Raw genomic sequence first — 11425 nt, forward strand, 5'->3', positions numbered from 1 at the left:
ATTCCAATCACATGCATAACCTTAGGCTTAGCAAGCGTATCAGCACCAGATTTCAAAACTTCATTCATTCTCATACATTTATTCATCAGTTCACTCTTTCATTCAACAGCTGTTATAAGGTATCTGATGCCACATTTGTTCATCCATTCATTCAATATTTATTGAGTGCTTACGATGTGCCAAATACTCCACTAGGTACTAGAGATATTACAGCAAATGAGACAGATATACTACCTGTCTTTCAGAGCTTGCTCTCTAGCTTAACACTGAGTTCTCTAACCTCAAGGAATGCACAATTTCCTTAGGAGAAAAAGAAATACAAGCAAAGTAAAAATTACATGCTTATAGAAGAGCTAGATCAGAATTCCAGGCAACAATACAAGCAATGACAGAAGCAATATGTTTCCATTTTCCCATTTTATCACTGCCGAAGCTCATTCTCAACCTTGTCTCCAGCTATTTAATACATTGCAAGATTCCTTTGTGATAGAGAATTCTTAATGAGGTGCATATTTTGAAGTAAATCCACCCAGTGCCTGTTTATGTTTCTTTCATCCCTTAACTTATATCTCCAAAGACAAATTTGGTTATAGGTGAATTTCCAAATCCATCTGATGGAGTGGTGGAGTGAGAAGAAGTATATTTTGAGCTTAACTACTTTGAGGATACCATAAAAGGCTGGTCCACTTTGAAACAGGTCCCTGAGCCAGTTCTCAGCCTTTAGGAACTACCAAAGACATCTTCACTCTCATCTTTGGAGTTGGGCCAGTCAGTACTAGAAAACTCCACAGAATTCAGAATAAAACCTTAGGTTCCTACCTTCTAGAAGAGCAGGAAAAAGTGTGAGTTGTATGAGAAGAGAAAAAATGGAATATGAGCATCAACCTTGACCATGGATCTCACACTGATGACCATGTGAAAATGGGACAGAGTCAGGCCCAGGTGGAAGGCAGACCTACCTTCTTCCTCTCATCTGGCACCTGGCATGGCCCCCTCCCTTTTTTGAGTGACACAAGATGAGTAATTCATTACTTGGGAAGACCACTGTGCTCACTCCAAGAAAGTGACTGCTGGGTTGTAGAAGTGAGACTTTTTTTAACCGTTGGCTACATAATTCTCAAGATGCACTGGTGGACAAGCTATGTGATAGATGAGGGGAGAGAATATTCCCATGAGCTGTGTTTCCTTTCTATTTCGTCTCTAGTCTATTTATCATTGCCAGAGAAACGGAGCTAGTGAACACAACAAAACCATGATTCTGAGCTATCGTGAATCCAAGATGGCTAAACTTGAAGAATGAGGAGTTGGGGTGAATGAGTGCCAAGAGTTTATGGCAAGATCGATTGATGGACCATTCTCAGATGGTCTTCATGAGGAGAGAATGCGGACTCTGGTTCATTTTAATTCCCTTAAATTTCTTGATGAATCAAAATCATTTTCACTTCATTGAGTTTTGATGGTAATTGGGTGATGAGCTACTCATTTGTCAGAAATTTAGAATTAGCACAGAAAGAAAAGGAGTGAATAGTGCTTGTCTTGTTTGCCTTCCTCTAAGGCAGAGGTCATAAATTGCAGTTAGCTACCTTCCTCATGGATATTTCTTTTTGTTTTTTATTTTCCTTGGTAGAGGGGAAGGCAGGGAATGGTGTCTCAAGTTCTGACCTAGGTTCACAACTTGATACCTGGCCTAATTCTTATCACTCCAAAACTCAGTAGTTTAAAACAATAATCACTTATTAACTTTTACGATTCTGCGAGTTAGCAATTTGGCCTGGGATCAACTAGACAGTTCTTCTGGTAGTCTTGCCTGGACTTATGCATACAGCTGCAGTCAGCAAGAGTATTGACTAGAGTCTGGTTGGTCTAAAGTCGCCTCACTCATATCTGGTGGTTGCTGCTGGCTGTTGGTTGGAACAATGTAGGTAATTGGGCCACACATCTTCAGCAGGCCAGCCCAGGCTTATTATTTGATAGAGTTCTTAGGGTTCCCAGGAGTATCCAGAGAGGATAAGCCCAGTGCAGAAGCACTTCTCAAGTCTCTGCTTCCATCATGTTTTCTAATTCCCCACTGGTCAACGCAGTCACAGGGTCAAGCCTAGATTCAAAGGATGGAGAAATAGATTCTACATCTTGATGGGAATTGCTGCAAAGTCACATTGCAAAGGGATATGCATACAGAGAGGACAGGAGTTATCGTGGCCATTTTTGCAAACAATTTACCACGCCCCTCTGGCAGTTCCAGATAGCAGCCCATGCAGGGACTCTCTTGCATCTGGCTGGCAGTGATACAGGCTTGGTTGGACTCCACGTTTCATGGACTTCACGTTTTTTCTATGGTGAAATGAGATGGTTTGGAGGAAACAAAGGAAAAGATGTGAAGTGTTTAAAGTTGCCAGAGGGTATTGTTTCAATTACAATCCATATCTCTACAAGAACAAAATCACACACATATGTATATTTGATGTATATGTACATACACACAAATTATGTATATACACATACATACTGTGTTCTTTTGGTAACTATGCAGGATAGTACAGAGTCTAAGCATTTCTTTTTTTTAATCAAAGCACTGTTGATAATGTCTAGTCAAATCTTGATTTATTCATTTGATAGAAATAGAAAGTCTTCACATCGACTTGTAAACTGATCCATGTAATCCCCTATAAAACACACATACAATTATTATATTTTCAAGCTAAACAATAAGTATTTAGAGTGATAAGATTTTCTTTTCACTTTCTTTCTTTTATGACAACATCTGTTGATCCACTCCTGTCATTTTGTGTAAGGGCATATGCTGGAGATTACAAAAGCAATGGTGATGTGAGTGAGAGAGATATTGTATAATTCATCCAGGTAAGAATACTATACATAATATATATTTTAAAAATACATTTAACCTAGAGGGATATAATAAGGTAATAGCTAAACGTATATTTCAGCTATTTAACCAACTTTGTCATGGAAAGCAAACAAAGGTATTATAAAGACCTGATATTAGTCAGGGTTTGGTCAGGAAATCAGAAACCACTCTAGGTATTCCAAGAAGAAAAGATTTAATTCAGAAATTAAATACTTACAAAACCATTGGAAGGGCTCGGGAAATAAAGGTCAGGAAAAAGTGCCCCCAAGCTTTTAAGAAACCAGGAAGCCGCAGGAATTCTAGAAAGATGCCATTAATGGTCTCAGCTGCCTGCTGCACTGAAATGGGTGATTTACAAGAGAATAACTAGAAGCTGCTGAAAACCTTACATCTATTGACTGGTAAAGTCCACACACCTTCTTGTTCTTATAATGGCTTCTGCTTCTCTTCTGTTTTCCAAATCTTGGAAAGGGGCCTCTCCATAGAGGATACTATCCTAGAAGCTGGCTGGCAAGGGTCTCTAGGAGACGCCAGCGCCTGGACTTCCAGCTCCTCAGGAGAGGGCAGATCATAGAAAGAAATGGAAATGAATACTTGTCAAAGTAAAACCATCCAGCACAGACTCCCAACTCCTCTTAACCTTATTTATGAGACTGCCACTATTTATGAGACTGGAACCCCATATTGTACCTATATATTTTAATAAAATGCAATCAATCTATACATACTAGTTTTCTGCTTTTTTCCTAACCTGTATTGATGTATCCATATAACTATCAAACTAAAAACTGATAACTTTTATGGCAATAGTATACTTCTTTTGTTTAATATATTTAAGCACCCTTGAGCTCTTATGCAAGTGGATTTCTAATATCTTTTCCTCTGTTATAAAAACAGTTACTTTATACAAATAGCTACATTTTCCATTTTTGAGTTAATTTCTTAAGTGTTATTTCCCAAATGAATTAATTATTCAAAATGCATAATCAGTTCCTTAAAAAATATTGTAGAATAGTAAATTTATACTAATAAACATTATGCAGTGCAATCTTACACCATATGGCATTAATCAATCTGTTACTAGCTTTTGTTTTCCTTTGGGTATATAATGGATTAAAAAGTAGAACTTCACACTAAGACATCTGGCTTTAAAACAATTTAAGTTACAAAGAGATATATAATTTTTGCTTTTTCACCATCCTTCTTGAGTCTTCCAATTCCACTAAGAATTTTTGGCTAATCCTCCCAGAAAAGTCCACCTCCCAAACTTTTGATTACTCCTATCCTTCCATAATTTATCCAGTGTAACCCTATGTTGAACCCCTGTCATGTAATGGGAAGGGTCTCTGGACAGTATTGGCCACATCTCAGGGGTCCTGAGAGGCCCTGGGAGGCAGCCCACACTACAAAATTGCCGTTTGCCTGAAAGTGGGCCAGTGCTCCCTGCTCCAGGACTTCTAGAGAAAGTGATTGGGTCACCACCACATCAGCTTCTACATGGAGTTCTCTCCTTCAACTCTTAACATCTTCAACTATTCCCCTTAATTACCCTCTCCCTGCCCCTCAGAAGGTTAAGAATGTGGACATGACTCAAAGCTATGCTCAAAGGCTACCTCCTCTAAGAGGCTTCTCTGATTTTCCACATAAAAGGAATCTCACTGCAGAATTGTCATGATACTACATCTGTACTGGTTTTTTCATAACTTTAATTTTTTCTCATTTGTGAAGTGATCCATACTCATGGTAGAAAAGTTGAGAAATATGGAAAAGAGTAAAGGAAAAAAATCACTCAATCCCACAACACCCAAAGATAAGCATTGTTAACATTTTCCTGTGTTATCCTTTAGGTTTTTCAATGATTTAAAAAAAAAAAACATAATTGAGAGCATACCATGGATACAAGTTTTTTACTTAACATTTTATCATGAGCATATTTTCACATCATTAATTTTTTAATGTCTCATTTTAACAGTAACATAATTCTATTGTGAAGATGTACTACAATTAACTAATTCTCAGTATTTCAATATTTGGGTTTTTCCAGTTTTATATATAATATATATTATATATAATGCTGTGAAATGATATATAATGCTGTGATAAACACCCATAATAATAAATCTTTGTCCATATGTCCATTTCCTTATGATAGGTTTCTAGAAGTGGAAGTACTAGAGTGAATTCAATAATGCTTATATTTAAGAATTAGGCAAAATTAAGGATCCTCTCTGAAAAATAATGCAATCAAACATATAACTACACTTTTGCATACACTTTAAGGTAATTCATCTGAAGGTCAATGTATAGATTTCTCAGAGGTCCAAAAATCTCTAGGTTAAATATATTTGGATTACTGGATCAAGAGATATGAAAATTTTAAGGATATTTATAAATATTCCTATATTTTTTTCCAGAAACATCTATCTGTGTCATTTTTGTGATACAGATACTACTTTCTACCTTTACTATTGTTATTTATGTCTTATCACCTCTGCTAGACAGTAAGCCTTCTGAGGGAAGAGTCATGTCTGATTTGTCTCAGAATTTTCCACGGGACCAAGAAAGTGCCTAATTCGCAATGATGTTCAGTTAAGAGTCACTGAATCAATAACTCAATTTGGAAGTCAGCAAGTCCAAAGAAGAGAAAGTTCCAAATTTGATCATGTGGAAAGTGATTCTGGGTGTGCTTCATATCCACAATAAATAGTACCAAGAGATGGTCACTGGAGCCCTCACCAAGTCTAATAAGGAGGATGGAGCATTCCACTTTGAATAGCTAAAGGAACAATGCTGCAAATAGATCTTCATATTTCAATGCAAGTGATAAATGCTTTATTTTCTGCAGTGTGGAGGGTGGCTATTGCCTCTCTTTGATACTGAGGACTCTTTGCACCACCGACTGGCCATCAATTACTTGCCAGTGAAGTATTGCTAAGAACCACAATGACCTATTAACTCTGATTAAAATTACAAATAAGTCAAATTACTAACCCTCAGTTAACTCCTTGCATAATGCACATTTTCCAGGCAATGTGGAAGGAAACAGATATCTTGTGGCACATATATTTAGTGGCCTATCCAACAGCCATTCCCCTTCTCTGTGGGAGAAGACTCATTCTAATTTAGCTGGGGTTGGCAATGTGCCCAGGCTTAAAGGGTGACTATGATAAATGAGAAACCAGTTGAGACAATTCCATTCCCCCTTTACATGTACAGACTTATCTCACATAATGACTGCTCAGTTAACAACTTTTTGTCATAATGGCTCTTAAAAAGTTGTACCACTTTTTGAACAATGACTGTCTTTTCCCCAATATATGTTGGCTTTTTCACCCCCAAAACACTAAACAAATAAGAAGCGACATGACATTATTTCAGTTTCAGGCTAAGTCATGACCACCAATTTTACCTGACATATATTTACTAGTCAGAGCTTATCATATGGAACAAATTTGAATAGAGCATCATGTTTGAATGAGCCCAAAATGATCTGCTTTGTATATAGATACCAAGTGAGATGGATGAACACGTAACACCTACATCTCTTTAGTCTTTGTGCATGTGCAATTTCATGTTTTAAATTTTTCAACATGTTTCAAAGCACTCTTATGTTTATCTTTTATTTTGTCCTAAAGGTGATTTCTAGGCTATAACTTTCTATTTAAGTGCAGTTAGAGAACAAAATAACCACAAAATCCCCTCTCCGAAGTTGGAAAGGTGGTGAAACAATGGTATTGACAAAATAATTTATCTTCTAAATAATGATTTCCTCATCCTCTTTTCCACCATCTCTACTTCATCTACCTTTTCTACATTACATTTTGTGTACAAATGATTTATCTACTTTCATTTTCAATCTGTTCATAATCTCTTATAGAAATTTGTTTTCATTGTTCATGTGATACATTTTCTTATCTGTGAAAATTATTTGGGTATCGTGGATTGGGAAAGAAATCTTATAATTTTTCTTTTTAAAATTAATGGAATTTAGTCTATGGCAATGGCACCCTGAAAGTGCCCGATCTTGTCTGATCTCGGAAGCTAAGCAGGGTCAGGCCTGGTTAGTACTTGGATGGGACACCACCTAGGAAGACCAGATGCTGTAGGTGTTAAAAAATTAATTAATTAATTATTAATTAATGGAATTTTTAAAATAACATCTTCCCACTAGTGGCAAGGCTTTCGAGAATGAATTAAAGTCATTAAAAGTGAGAGATTAGCTTAATGATTTTTCAGTACACCTTGTAGTTAGGGATGGAGATGAGAGTCAGTTCTGACCAAAGAGAAGTAAAGTCTCCTGGGTGACCCCTGGGAAAGATACTTCTGCCCATTATAAGAATACTTTTCTCCCTTTCTCATCTTCCTACTCTGAATTTTAAGACATTTTAAAGACTGGTTTGTATAGAGCTATGGCAGCTTCATGTGAACTTGAGGGAGAAAATGACAAGAGAACTACACAATGCCAACCCAGTGCCCTGACCTGGTAGAGCTAAAGAAATAATCCTAGAACTTCTGCCCTTGGTCTTCTTGTTAGGGAAAGTTAGTGTTTAAAACAGTGTTAGTTATGATTTCTATTATGTGCAACCAAAACATTCCTAAATGATGTCATACTCACCCCTTAGTCATTAAAAGATAAATTAAATAATAATGATGATATGTTTCCCTTTGTATGCTGATTTTCAGTCTAAGTGTTTTCATATTCTGATGGAAGGCTGCCTTTTACCCTGATCACCTCCGCTCTAAGATCCCATTATAAGTTTGCTATCTCCCTGATTATCTCTCCTCTTACAGCTGTTCTTGATTCTCTACTCTGACCTAATTTGTAGGTAAAACTCATCTCTCTTCTCTTGGGTTCCATAGAGAACTATTTACCAAAGGCATTTGTGTATGAAGCTGACTTTACTTATGATGTGATTTTACTTTATTTTTTTAAATATACATTTTTTAACATTTTATTTTTTTAAACATTTCGATATGATTTTATACCACAAGGCAAATCAACTTAAATTTACTATTAAACATTTTTATCTTTATAAAATATTTAGGCCACCTTTCCACATTTGTTAGCCACGCTGCTTATTTTCTAAAACTCCTTGCTTACCCAGTTTGGGAATCGTCATCAGGATCCCTCTAAAAACTCATTCCTCTCACAATACTATGAAAAGTATTTTACCTCTTTATCTCTTTACCAAGGTGGGCAGCCACTTCTGCATATCATTATTATATATTTTGTTACAAAATGGGCCAAATACTCCACTGGCAGGGGTTTTGAACTATCCATCTTTGCCTTCTCCCTCACTCTACAGTCCCTTGGATGAAAGAGACCAGAAATATAGTTCCTCATTGTTATGAATTAAGCCACAGCTTTAGAAGGCAGTGGTGGATACAGTGTTTGGATTTTAAATAAAAAATTTTTTCTCTGTTTCAAAATATTAGGGTTGGAAAGGACATTGCGATAGTGTTAAAAAGAGCACAGAATTGGAACTTGGAAGACCTAGATCCTCATTTGTAAAAACATGGAGGAAGGATGTACTAAAGAATATCTGCAGTCCCATCTGGCTCTAGGAGATTCTAGATGAGGAATCTGGGGCCTGAGAAGCCAAATAACATAATATTTAACTTACCACATGTGGTCAGTCTCCTTTCTATTTTTACTTCTGGTGCTTGATTTATCAAGGTTAATTGTATACTTGATATTTTGTTCAAATGTTCTATTCCCTTCCCTTGCTTCCGAAGTTATATTCATCTTAGTACCAACACCGCAGAAAGGAGGAAATGAAAGCTTATAAAATACAAACTGAGTGAACAGATATACTTACACGTGTGAGGAAAAATATGTGTACAGAGCTGCTCATTGTGGCTTTGTTTGTAATAGGAACAGAGTGGAAACAACCTAAATGTCCATCGCTAGAAGACTGGTTTACCAAATTATGCAATACTAGGCAACCAATAAAAAAAATGAGGCAGATCTTTATGTACCGATATGAAAGTGCTTCAAGATAGGTAGACAGATAGACAGACATCTATGTATCTGTATATACACACAGACACACATGCACTCACACACAGAGTTATGGTGATCAATAATGTGTATACTATACTGCCATAGATGGAAAAAATATATGTATTTTCTTGACTACATATAGAGTATCTCTGGAAGGATACACAAAGAGATGGTAACAGTGGTTGCCTTCTGGGATGGGAAATAAGGATTTGAGGGATGAAGATAGGAGGGAAAGTTATCTTTTATTGTTTATTCTTTTGTATCTTTTGAATGTTGTACTATGTATATGCATTGTCTGTTAAAGTATAAGTTGAATTGATTTTTTAAAGACTAAAAAATCATTAAAAGATCTTTTAAAGAGACCTACAGAGTAAAATGAGATATGGGCATTATTAGTGAGTTTCAACTGCTCACCCTCTTTCTATCCTAAACTGATAACGGTCTCTATGTCCTACCTAGGCCTAAACAAGATCTGTGACCTAAAGCTGTGATAATGAGTGGTGTCTTGCTTTGTAACCTCCTACAGTCACTCACCAGACCTTGGATACTGACTTTTGAGTTCATTAAAGAAGATCTATGTCCCTACCTTGGGACAAGCAGCCATCATGGGCAGCTACTGATAGACATCTCTGACTTTTCCTGGCCTAAGTGTGAGGCAGCCCTGAATCCATAGGGGAAAGGGCATGGATACTGAAGTCAGGCAGACCTGAACTGGATCACCAGATCCACTTATTAATAGTCACACATGTTACTTATGTTCCCTAAGCCTCTAGCTCATCTATATGATAAAGTAATGGCAACTTCTTCACAAGATTGTTTTGAGACTTTCAAGACATTAGCAATGCACACAGCTAGGGCTGAATAAGCATCCATTTCTCTTCTCCCTATTTTTCCACTTGCTTCACTGCCACCCATTAATCTTCACTATCCTCATTTTTCATAGTGGTACCTAAGTTGATGTTTCTTGAATAGTTTTTCTAGAGCAGTGCTTTTCAGCCGAAAGCAACTGTGTCCCTGGGGGATATTTGGAAGTATCTGGAGACATTTTGTCATAACTGAAGGAGAAGGTGCTATTGGTACCTAGTGATCAGAAACCAGGGATGCTGCTAAACATCCTTCAATGCGTAGAACAACAAAGAATTATCCAGTCCAAAGTGCCAGTATTACCAAGGTTGAGAAACTCTGTTTTAAAGGTTTTCGTAAAGCTCCAGGTGCTCGTTTGTACAAATTGACAGCATATTGCATTTAAGTAAATAATTTGATTTTAGAGCCACCCATAACTAAATTCACCAAGGAGCATTTCAACAGTTTCCACCATTGCTCTGTTTTCAAGAACATGAGTCTATCTTTAAGCAGAGGAAAAGGGAAAATAATTGCTACATCCTTTATTCCAGGAACTTGAGGAACTTGCCTATGCCCTTTAATACTATGAACTGAAGTAGCTTTCTATCACCTATCTATTGCTGTATAGCAAATCACCCCAAATATAGTGCCCTATAACAACAACCAGTATTTAGTTACATTCTGCTCAACAGTCCTTCTCTGGTCTGGGCCAGGCTCATCCAATCTCAGTAGCTAAGACCAGTAAAACCACCCAGCTAGGCCCAGTCCAAATTGCTGACCCGTGAAATCATGGGTTGTTGTTTTAATTGCTAAGTTTTGGAGTTGTTTGTTATGCAGCAAAAGCTAACTGATACAATAAGTACTTGGGGCTTTTTATTACAGTTTGGGGCTCTTTGCAATAGTGCTGCTATGAATATTTTGTACGCAACTTGTCCACATACACATGAAGTTTTATTGAGTATAGGAGTTAAAATGCTGGTATATCTTCTTCATTCTTAAAGTACAAAATTATTTATGTATACACATAAAAACAGAGCTTCATTTTCTTTTCATAACTTCCCTTTGGCTCATTTTAGAAAAATGGCTATGAGCCCATTTTCTAAAGGCAAAAGTAATTGGCAGGAAGCAAGTTCATGATGATTTATCATAGTCAGAATGAGAATCCAAACTTCTGGTGCTCTGTCTGCTATCTTTTCTGTGGTGAAAACATCTTCCATTAAAAAATAACAATAATTTTCTCCTCTACTGGATATTTATCCCAAAGGTTCGAAAACCCATATCTGAAAAGATATTTGCACATCAATGTTCATAGCAGCATTATCAGGTGGTCAGGACATGGAAGCAACTGAAGTGTCCTATGATAGATGATTGGCTAAAGAAGCTGTGGTATATTTATAAAATGGAATATCATTCAGCCATAAGAAGGGATAATATACTGCCATTTGTGACAACATAAATGGACCTCGAGATAATCATGCTAAACAAAATAAACGAGACAGAAAAAGTTGAAAATCACATGGTATCACTTATAAGTGAGATATAAACCTAAAACCAACAAATGAACAGTACAAACAAACAGAGACTCATGGACATGGACGATAGACTAGTGGTTACCAGACGGTAGGGGGGAGGGGGGAGGTAGATTGGGTAAAGGGGGTTAAATATGTGGTGGCAGAAAGAAATCTAACTATGGGGGGTGAATACATAGCATA

The 11425-nt window shown here is 36.8% G+C and overlaps 1 pseudogene; it reads left to right on the plus strand.

Moving 5' to 3' along the window:
- Positions 1–6856: 6856 nt before the first annotated feature.
- Positions 6857–6975, plus strand: LOC112479533 (annotated as a pseudogene).
- The last annotated feature ends 4450 nt before the right edge of the window (positions 6976–11425 follow it).

Source organism: Pteropus alecto, unplaced genomic scaffold (assembly GCF_000325575.1).
Source record: "Pteropus alecto unplaced genomic scaffold, ASM32557v1 scaffold23, whole genome shotgun sequence".
NCBI lineage: Eukaryota > Metazoa > Chordata > Mammalia > Chiroptera > Pteropodidae > Pteropus > Pteropus alecto.